We start from the raw sequence: 13,229 nt of genomic DNA, 5'->3' as shown, positions 1-13,229 counted from the left end.
GTTTGAAGTCACAGTGAGGTGTGGGATGAACACACAGTTTGAAGTCACAGTGAGGTGTGGGATGAACACACAGTTTGAAGTCAGAGTGAGGTGTGGGATGAACACACAGTTTGAAGTCACAGTGAGGTGTGGGATGAACACACAGTTTGAAGTCACAGTGAGGTGTGGGATGAACACACAGTTTGAAGTCACAGTGAGGTGTGGGATGAACACACAGTTTGAAGTCACAGTGAGGTGTGGGATGAACACACAGTTTGAAGTCACAGTGAGGTGTGGGATGAACACACAGTTTGAAGTCACAGTGAGGTGTGGGATGAACACACAGTTTGAAGTCACAGTGAGGTGTGGGATGAACACACAGTTTGAAGTCAGAGAGGTGTGGGATGAACACATAGTTTGAAGTCAGAGTGAGGTGTGGGATGAACACACAGTTTGAAGTCACAGTGAGGTGTGGGATGAACAACCAGTTTGAAGTCAGAGTGAGGTGTGGGATGAACACACAGTTTGAAGTCACAGTGAGGTGTGGGATGAACACACAGTTTGAAGTCAGAGTGAGGTGTGGGATGAACACATAGTTTGAAGTCAGAGTGAGGTGTGGGATGAACACATAGTTTGAAGTCACAGTGAGGTGTGGGATGAACACACAGTTTGAAGTCACAGTGAGGTGTGGGATGAACACACAGTTTGAAGTCACAGTGAGGTGTGGGATGAACACACAGTTTGAACTCAGAGTGAGGTGTGGGATGAACACACAGTTTGAAGTCACAGTGAGGTGTGGGATGAACACACAGTTTGAAGTCACAGTGAGGTGTGGGATGAACACACAGTTTGAAGTCACAGTGAGGTGTGGGATGAACACACAGTTTGAAGTCAGAGTGAGGTGTGGGATGAACACACAGTTTGAAGTCAGGGTGAGGTGTGGGATGAACACACAGTTTGAAGTCACAGTGAGGTGTGGGATGAACACACAGTTTGAAGTCACAGTGAGGTGTGGGATGAACACACAGTTTGAAGTCACAGTGAGGTGTGGGATGAACACACAGTTTGAAGTCACAGTGAGGTGTGGGATGAACACACAGTTTGAAGTCACAGTGAGGTGTGGGATGAACACACAGTTTGAAGTCACAGTGAGGTGTGGGATGAACACACAGTTTGAAGTCAGGGTGAGGTGTGGGATGAACACACAGTTTGAAGTCACAGTGAGGTGTGGGATGAACACACAGTTTGAACTCAGAGTACGGTGTGGGATGAACACACAGTTTGAAGTCACAGTGAGGTGTGGGATGAACACACAGTTTGAAGTCACAGTGAGGTGTGGGATGAACACACAGTTTGAAGTCACAGTGAGGTGTGGGATGAACACACAGTTTGAAGTCACAGTGAGGTGTGGGATGAACACACAGTTTGAAGTCACAGTGAGGTGTGGGATGAACACACAGTTTGAAGTCAGAGTGAGGTGTGGGATGAACACACAGTTTGAAGTCACAGTGAGGTGTGGGATGAACACACAGTTTGAAGTCACAGTGAGGTGTGGGATGAACACACAGTTTGAAGTCACAGTGAGGTGGGAAGATAGAGAGTGAGGGGGGCAGGGAGGGAGAGAGAGAAATGAAGATAGAATGGGGAGAGAAAGAGAGAGAGGGAGAGGAGGAGAGACAGAGAGAGAGTAGGATGAGAGAGAAAGAGACAGAGACAGATAGACAGACAGAGAGAGAAAGAGACAGAGACAGATAGACAGACAGAGAGAGAAAGAGACAGAGACAGATAGACAGACAGAGAGAGACGCTTTGACACTTTAATGACATAGGCCATGAGGTCTTTATGACATGGGTGAATGCATCAACATACTTTCAATTTATAACAAACCATTATAATAAACGAATAAAATGGTGAAAGCAAAACTGATAATGAAACAACACAAAGTTAAAAAAACAACAACTGACCAACAGGCCTCGCAGCTTGCATTCATGCAACAACAAACACTCTTACACAGTCCTTGCAACATGAGAGAGAGAGGGAGAGAGAGGGAGAGAGAGAATGAACAGAAGAGAGAACACTATCAATTGAAAAGTGAAGAAAGAAAAGGGATGAAAAAAGAACTGAGAGGAAGGGCGGTGTTGACTGATGGGGGAGAGCAGTCAAAGGGTTAATATCTATCATACATGTTCATTCATTCATCCATCCATTCGTTCATTCACTCATCCATCCATTCGTTCATTCATTCATTCATCCATTCGTTCATTCATTCATTCATCCATCCATTCGTTCATTTATTCATCCATCCATTCGTTCATTCATTCATCCATCCATTCGTTCATTCATTCATTCATTCATCCATCCATTCGTTCATTCATTCATCCATCCATTCGTTCATTCATTCATTCATTAATTGTAATTTCATTTAAACATTTTCAGTCCTTTTCTACAAACGTCTATTCATACATCTATTTATTTATCTATTTATACATCCATTTGTGTATTCATTCTTTTTTTTTTCTAATCCAAGAATGTGCCTGTTTACCATTTGCTGTTAACTCCTTTCCTACCAAATTTTATCTATTTACTTACTTTTTCCCATTTCACTTATGTACTTGTTCATCGTTTTATTTATCTATGTATGTATCTGTCTGTTGTTTATTTGTTTGTTTAGTTTTCGTTGATTGATTGACTTATTGATTGGTTTATCTGTTTATCATGAATTTATTTTTGGTACCTATCCGCAGTCGTTAAACTGAGTAAAGGCGCCAGAAACATGACCTGGAAACAGTCCGAAAGGTCAGAGACAGCGGGACATGTCGCCGAGTGACGTGAACAAAATTCGAAATTGTGTTTTGAAGCATGACCCTCTGCACCTTGCCGTCAATTACAGCTAAGTGGATAATTGGCAAAAAGCCTCCTATGTAACCATACCCTTTCCTGAACGACAGTGGCGCTTTTTTCCTCCCCGTCTTTTTACGAAAAATAATTTGTTCCAAACTGGTTTGTATAATAGGCAATTTTTTAGAAATGTGTTCACAAAGCGGTTTGTATGATAGGCAATTAGGACGATGGCGTCATTTTCTGATGATACTGATGGCATCATTTTCTGATGATACTGATGGCGTCATTTTATGATGATACTGATGGCATCATTTTATGATGATACTGATGGCGTCATTTTATGATGATACTGATGGCGTCATTTTATGATGTACTGATGGCATCATTTTATGATGATAATGATGGCGTCATTTTATGATGATACTGATGGCATCATTTTATGATGATACTGATGGCATCATTTTATGATGATAATGATGGCGTCATTTTATGATGATACTGATGGCGTCATTTTATGATGATACTGATGATACTGATGGCATCATGTTATGATGATACTGATGATACTGATGGCGTCATTTTATGATGATACTGATGGCGTCATTTTATGATGATACTGATGGCGTCATGTTATGATGATACTGATGATACTGATGGCATCATGTTATGATGATACTAATGATACTGATGGCATCATTTTATGATGATAATGATGGCGTCATTTCATGATGATAATGATGGCGTCATTTTATGATGATAATGATGGTATCATGTTATGATGATACTGATGATAATGATGGCATCATGTTGTGATGATACTGATGGCAACATGTTATGATGATACTGATGGCATCATTTTATGATGATAATGATGGCGTCATTTTATGATGATACTGATGGCATCATGTTATGATGATGCTGATGGCAACATGTTATGATGATACTGATGGCAACATGTTATGATGATGCTGATGGCAACATGTTATGATGATACTGATGGCAACATGTTATGATGATAATGATGGCGTCATTTTATGATGATAATGATGGCGTCATGTTATGATGATACTAATGATACTGATGGCATCATTTTATGATGATAATGATGGCGTCATTTCATGATGATAATGATGGCGTCATTTTATGATGATAATGATGGTATCATGTTATGATGATACTGATGGCATCATGTTATGATGATAATGATGGCGTCATTTTATGATGATACTGATGGCATCATGTTATGATGATGCTGATGGCAACATGTTATGATGATACTGATGGCAACATGTTATGATGATACTGATGGCATCTTGTTATGATGATAATGATGGCGTCATTTTATGATGATAATGATGGCGTCATTTTATGATGATACTGATGATACTGATGGCATCATTTTATGATGATAATGATGGCGTCATTTTATGATGATACTGATGGCAACATGTTATGATGATACTGATGGCATCATGTTATGATGATGCTGATGGCAACATGTTATGATGATAATGATGGTATCATGTTATGATGATACTGATGATAATGATGGCATCATGTTGTGATGATACTGATGGCAACATGTTGTGCAGCAGCTGTCACACATGCGGGTACGCTCTTTTGATTGCAAATGAATGGCTTAAAGATTTCGTTTAAAAGAAGGGAGAAATGAGAGAGATCAAAATAGAATGAAAGAAAAGGATGGTCAGACTGTATCTATATATCTGTCTATCAGTCTGTCTCTCTATGTCTCTATCTACCCATCTATCTATCTAATAATCTTTGTATGCATGTATCTATGCATGTATGTATCTCTCTCTCTCTCTCTCTCTCTCTCTCTCTCTCTCTCTCTATATATATATATATATATATATATATATATATATATATATATATATATATATATATATATATGTCGCTCTTGTTTCACATTCCTTCATTTTATTGTTTTGCTGCCCCCACCATCCGCACCACTTCAGTGGCATCACTCTCACGCCACTCATTCCGAGTCCCACCCCACACCCCACCCACAACACCCACACCCCACCCACAACACCCACACCCCACCCACAACACCCACACCCCACCCACACCCCTTCCACAACACCCACACCCCTTCCACAACACCCACACCCCACCCACAACACCCACACCCTACCCACAACACCCACACCCTACCCACAACACCCACACCCCATCCACAACACCCACACCCTACCCACAACACCCACACCCCATCCACAACACTCACACCCCACCCACAGCACCCACACCCCATCCAAAAAAACCACACCCGTGTTCGTCTTTCGCGGCAGTCCACAAGACAGTGCACATTGCAGGTCGCCAGGAGGCCACACACCAGAGGTGGTCCAAACTGAAGTCAGCAAGACATCAGGATATGAAAAGCTATAGAATGTTTGACATTTAAAATATATATACAGATATATGTGATGATGGATGAGGATGCCAATGATGTTGCTTTGGAGATTATTTTTTCTTTCTTTTTTAAATGTTGGGGACCACGTTACAGCACTGTACTGAACGCTCCCTGCTGTGATAATACACCGATGTAAGGAAAGTTGAGAAATGCTTCCAAAGACTCATCATGAACTGGATGTGAACCTCGACTGTTTGGTTCCAGTCTTTTTCCCGTTTGACCCCATGAGACAGTTCTGAGTTGGAGCTGGCTACAGGCCGGAAAAAAAAAGAGAAAAAAAAAGGTATCTGCTGGGGTTTGAACCCGTGTCCTCCCAGTCGTCACTCCGCACCGCTGTACCACGTGCTGCTTGTCTTTGGGTTGGGTTTGGATTTTGTTGTTGTTTTTCTCCATTCAGCACGTCTTTGCTTCGGCAAACACTTATTTCAATATACCATACCGACAGATCACTGCGAAATTTTGGAAAGCATGTCGATGGATCTACTGGCACGATGAACGAGGATTTGTAGGGAAGACTGAAAGAAACATAACGTAGAGCTGGACCACTTGATGGGGGGTGGGGGGTCATTTCCTGAACAGCAGTGGCAGACAGTAACGGACAGTATGGATGAGGGGTGGGGAGTGTGTGTGTGTGTGTGGGGGGGGGGGGGGGGGGACCTCGCAGAGCGCTGCCCGGGGGACGTTTCCGGATCCCAGAGGGTCCCCAACGGAGGGCTCGTCAGGTACTTGAAATGTCCTCCCCCTGCCCTTGAAGAAGACCTACAGAAGGGTAGGGGGGAGATTTGAGACTTTACACCAGAATAATTATTCTCAACACAGTTTTTCCCCGTTAGAGTCCAATACTTTGCCACACAGGGTGAATGTAACTCAGACTAATCATTGCAGACCACACCTCTTCTGTCCTCCACATGATCCATTAATGAGGCTTTGTTTCCCGCAACGGAGCAGACGCTTTTACACAGGTCTGCACAACGAACTGAAAACAAAGACAGATGCTGCTGAAAATGACCAGCATAGAAGAAGCATCATGCCAGAAGCTACAGATCAATGCAATACCTTCAGACAAAAGTTGTCAATCAATGACGCCGGTCATTAGAGTATTCTCTGGAGTGTACCACGTGACCATCCGCACCATGATTGACCAATCGCATGCGCGCGAAGCTTGATAGTAATGTAACTCGTGCAGCAGGACAGGGTTGAGCAGAGCTGAATGACCCATGGGCAGTTGTTCTTTCGGTCAAGTTTCATTCAAAGTGTAACCAAGTAATATACTCTGTTGTATCTTTGTTGTGTCAGATTTGATGATTCTCTTTTCTAAAGAACAATTTCTGACAGTAACGTTTTGTTTTCTTACGGCTGAAATACCGACACTGTATTTTTTATCTAATAGGTTATATGACAGTAGAATGATTAACACCCCCCAAACCCCCACCCCCCATTCCCCTGTGTGGAAAAGCTCTCTTTGTATGTAAGAATGGACTCACCTTCCTTTGAAGGGGACATTGTTGTTTTTGTTGATTTTACTTTGTGACAGCAGCCATACGCTGGAAAATTATTATCAACTCTTACCTTCAGGCAAACGCTTCTGTGTCCCAAGCATTAAAACAAACAAAACCAAATGCAGCTTTATTCAAACCTCAATTCAGCTGTTAAAAAGCTATAATTAATAATCAGATTTGTAATTAAAAATAAATGTATGCCAGAGTGTGTGAATGTGGAATGTGACATCTTAAATCAAAGTATTGTTAAATTGCATTGTTATTATATGTCATATATATACTTTTAGTATGCTATTTTATGCCTGTTTTGTTCCTATCCTTTGATTGTTTTTTTGCATTGTACATGTATGGCTGTGATGATGTATGTATGATTTACTCTAAGTTACCTTTTAAAGGTTTCTGTCGTGTTGTTGTTGTCTGCTGTGATTATTTATTGTACGCATGGGTTGACATCTAAACATTTTATGTCTTTTATGCATGCATGTTGAATGACTGTGATTTTGGTGTTTTGTTTGTTTTTACAACACAACTGAATTTCTCTTGTTGAGATAATAAAGTATTCTGTATTCTGTATTTTGTATTTTCTCACACCTACAAGCTTTCCAAGCTATATTTTGTGTGATAGGTTGTTTGGTTAGTTTGCCAGGTGGCTAATGTGGTTTTGATTGATGCACGTAGTTCGTTGATCCACATACCGCTGATGTGTTTGCTTTCTTTCCTTCTCTTTTTTCCTTCCTTCCTTCCTTCATTCCTTTTTTGTCTTTCTTTCTGTTCTCTCTGTTCTCTCCATTCTTCATCCGTTATAATCTGGATTTTCCCCTTGTTTCTGTTCTGTTTGTTGGCTGAACGACTTCAGCTTCAGGCATGAGGGTTTGGGCGGTTTGTGCACTGTGGACAGAAAACCCTTGCTTTGGTTTAATAACAGTGTTTCTACACAGATGTTATACATAATCTCTCTCTCTCTCTCTCTCTCTCTCTCTCTCTCTCACACACACACACACACACACACACACACACACACACACACACACACACACACACACACACACACACACACACACACACACTCATTCACTCACTCTCTCACAGACACAGACACAAACGCTCACAGAAAGAAAGAAAGAAAGAGAGACAGACAGAAAAACAGAGAGAGAGGGGAGGGGTATAGGAAAGACAGAGAATGACAATAATCCATCCAACAACAGACAGACAGACAGATAGAGAATGACAATAATCCATCCAACAACAGACAGACAGACAGACAGACAGACAGACAGAGAATGACAATAATCCATCCAACAACAGACACACAGACAGACAGAGAATGACAATAATCCATCCAACAACAGACAGACAGACAGAGAATGACAATAATCCATCCAACAACAGACAGACAGACAGACAGACAGAGAATGACAATAATCCATCCAACAACAGACACACAGACAGACAGACAGACAGACAGAGAATGACAATAATCCATCCAACAACAGACAGACAGACAGACAGAGAATGACAATAATCCATCCAACAACAGACACACAGACAGACAGACAGACAGACAGAGAATGACAATAATCCATCCAACAACAGACAGACAGACAGATAGAGAATGACAATAATCCATCCAACAACAGACAGACAGACAGAGAATGACAATAATCCATCCAACAACAGACAGACAGACAGACAGAGAATGACAATAATCCATCCAACAACAGACACACAGACAGACAGACAGACAGACAGAGAATGACAATAATCCATCCAACAACAGACAGACAGACAGATAGAGAATGACAATAATCCATCCAACAACAGACAGACAGACAGAGAATGACAATAATCCATCCAACAACAGACAGACAGACAGACAGACAGACAGAGAATGACAATAATCCATCCAACAACAGACACACAGACAGACAGACAGACAGACAGAGAATGACAATAATCCATCCAACAACAGACAGACAGACAGACAGAGAATGACAATAATCCATCCAACAACAGACAGACAGACAGACAGAGAATGACAATAATCCATCCAACAACAGACAGACAGACAGAGAATGACAATAATCCATCCACCAACACACAGACAGACAGACAGACAGACAGACAGACAGACAGAGAATGACAATAATCCATCCAGCAACAGACAGACACACAGACAGACAGAGAATGACAATAATCCATCCAACAACAGACAGACAGACAGACAGAGAATGACAATAATCCATCCAACAACAGACAGACAGACAGAGAATGACAATAATCCATCCAACAACAGACAGACAGACAGACAGAGAATGACAATAATCCATCCAGCAACAGACAGACACACAGACAGACAGAGAATGACAATAATCCATCCAACAACAGACAGACAGACAGACAGAGAATGACAATAATCCATCCAACAACAGACAGACAGACAGAGAATGACAATAATCCATCCAACAACAGACAGACAGACAGACAGAGAATGGACAATAATCCATCCAACAACAGACACACAGACAGACAGAGAATGACAATAATCCATCCAACAACAGACAGACAGACAGAGAATGACAATAATCCATCCAACAACAGACAGACAGGACAGACAGAGAATGACAATAATCCATCCAACAACAGACAGACAGACAGACAGAGAATGACAATAATCCATCCAACAACAGACAGACAGACAGACAGACAGACAGACAGAGAATGACAATAATCCATCCAACAACAGACAGACAGACAGACAGAGAATGACAATAATCCATCCAACAACAGACAGACAGACAGACAGACAGACAGAGAATGACAATAATCCATCCAACAACAGACAGACAGACAGACAGAGAATGACAATAATCCATCCAACAACAGACAGACAGACAGACACACAGAGAATGACAATAATCCATCCAACAACAGACAGACAGACAGAGAATGACAAAAATCCATCCAACAACAGACAGACAGACAGACAGAGAATGACAATAATCCATCCAACAACAGACAGACACACAGACAGACAGAGAATGACAATAATCCATCCAACAACAGACAGACACACAGACAGACAGACAGAGAATGACAATAATCCATCCAACAACAGACAGACAGACAGAGAATGACAATAATCCATCCAACAACAGACAGACAGACAGACAGACAGACAGAGAATGACAATAATCCATCCAACAACAGACAGACAGACAGAGAATGACAATAATCCATCCAACAACAGACAGACACACAGACAGACAGACAGAGAATGACAATAATCCATCCAACAACAGACAGACAGACAGAGAATGACAATAATCCATCCACCAACACACAGACAGACAGACAGACAGAGAATGACAATAATCCATCCAACAACAGACACACAGACAGACAGAGAATGACAATAATCCATCCAACAACAGACAGACAGACAGACAGAGAATGACAATAATCCATCAACAACAGACAGACAGACAGACAGACAGACAGAGAATGACAATAATCCATCCACCAACACACAGACAGACAGACAGACAGAGAATGACAATAATCCATCCACCAACACACAGACAGACAGACAGACAGACAGACAGACAGACAGAGAATGACAATAATCCATCCAGCAACAGACAGACACACAGACAGACAGAGAATGACAATAATCCATCCAACAACAGACAGACAGACAGACAGAGAATGACAATAATCCATCCAACAACAGACAGACAGACAGAGAATGACAATAATCCATCCAACAACAGACAGACAGACAGACAGAGAATGACAATAATCCATCCAACAACAGACACACAGACAGACAGAGAATGACAATAATCCATCCAACAACAGACAGACAGACAGAGAATGACAATAATCCATCCAACAACAGACAGACAGACAGACAGAGAATGACAATAATCCATCCAACAACAGACAGACAGACAGACAGAGAATGACAATTAATCCATCCAACAACAGACAGACAGACAGACAGACAGAGAATGACAATAATCCATCCAACAACAGACAGACACACAGACAGACAGACAGAGAATGACAAATAATCCATCCCAACAACAGACAGACAGACAGACAGAGAATGACAATAATCCATCCAACAACAGACAGACAGACAGACAGACAGACAGACAGAGAATGACAATAATCCATCCAACAACAGACAGACAGACAGACAGACAGACAGACAGAGAATGACAATAATCCATCCACCAACAGAAGACAGACAGACAGACAGACAGAGAATGACAATAATCCATCCAACAACAGACAGACAGACAGAGTAAATGACAATAATCCATCCAACAACAGGGACAGACAGACAGACAGAGAATGACAATAATCCATCCAACAACAGACAGACACACAGACAGAGAATGACAATAATCCATCCAACAACAGACAGACAGACAGACAGACAGACAGAGAATGACAATAATCCATCCAACAACAGACAGACAGACAGACAGAGAATGACAATAATCCATCCAACAACAGACAGACAGACAGACAGACAGAGAATGACAATAATCCATCCAACAACAGACACACAGACAGACAGAGAATGACAATAATCCATCCAACAACAGACAGACAGACAGAGAATGACAATAATCCATCCAACAACAGACAGACAGACAGACAGAGAATGACAATAATCCATCCAACAACAGACAGACAGACAGACAGAGAATGACAATAATCCATCCAACAACAGACAGACAGACAGACAGACAGACAGAGAATGACAATAATCCATCCAACAACAGACAGACAGACAGACAGAGAATGACAATAATCCATCCAACAACAGACAGACAGACAGAGAATGACAATAATCCATCCAACAACAGACAGACAGACAGACAGAGAATGACAATAATCCATCCAGCAACAGACAGACACACAGACAGACAGAGAATGACAATAATCCATCCAACAACAGACAGACAGACAGACAGAGAATGACAATAATCCATCCAACAACAGACAGACAGACAGACAGAGAATGACAATAATCCATCCACCAACACACAGACAGACAGACAGACAGACAGAGAATGACAATAATCCATCCAACAACAGACACACAGACAGACAGAGAATGACAATAATCCATCCAACAACAGACAGACAGACAGAGAATGACAATAATCCATCCACCAACACACAGACAGACAGACAGACAGAGAATGACAATAATCCATCCAACAACAGACAGACAGACAGAGAATGACAATAATCCATCCAACAACAGACAGACAGACAGACAGGACAGACAGACAGACAGACAGAGAATGACAATAATCCATCCAACAACAGACAGACAGACAGACAGACAGACAGACAGAGAATGACAATAATCCATCCAACAACAGACAGACAGACAGAGAATGACAATAATCCATCCAACAACAGACAGACAGACAGACAGAGAATGACAATAATCCATCCAACAACAGACAGACAGACAGACAGACAGACAGAGAATGACAATAATCCATCCAACAACAGACAGACAGACAGAGAATGACAATAATCCATCCACCAACACACAGACAGACAGACAGACAGAGAATGACAATAATCCATCCAACAACAGACACACAGACAGACAGAGAATGACAATAATCCATCCAACAACAGACAGACAGACAGAGAATGACAATAATCCATCCACCAACACACAGACAGACAGACAGACAGAGAATGACAATAATCCATCCAACAACAGACAGACACACAGACAGACAGAGAATGACAATAATCCATCCAACAACAGACAGACACACAGACAGACAGACAGACAGAGAATGACAATAATCCATCCAACAACAGACAGACAGACAGAGAATGACAATAATCCATCCAACAACAGACAGACAGACAGACAGACAGAGAATGACAATAATCCATCCAACAACAGACACACAGACAGACAGAGAATGACAATAATCCATCCAACAACAGACAGACAGACAGAGAATGACAATAATCCATCCAACAACAGACAGACAGACAGACAGACAGAGAATGACAATAATCCATCCAACAACAGACAGACACACAGACAGACAGACAGACAGAGAATGACAATAATCCATCCAACAACAGACAGACAGACAGACAGACAGAGAATGACAATAATCCATCCAACAACAGACACACAGACAGACAGAGAATGACAATAATCCATCCAACAACAGACAGACAGACAGAGAATGACAATAATCCATCCAACAACAGACAGACAGACAGACAGAGAATGACAATAATCCATCCAACAACAGACAGACAGACAGACAGAGAATGACAATAATCCATCCACCAACACACAGACAGACAGACAGAGAATGACAATAATCCATCCACCAACACACAGACAGACAGACAGACAGAGAATGACAATAATCCATCCAACAACAGACAGACAGACAGACAGAGAA

Source organism: Babylonia areolata, chromosome 20, assembly GCF_041734735.1.
Source record: "Babylonia areolata isolate BAREFJ2019XMU chromosome 20, ASM4173473v1, whole genome shotgun sequence".
NCBI lineage: Eukaryota > Metazoa > Mollusca > Gastropoda > Neogastropoda > Buccinidae > Babylonia > Babylonia areolata.
The sequence above is the reverse complement of the archived record's forward strand: the minus strand, read 5'-3'. Positions refer to the sequence as shown.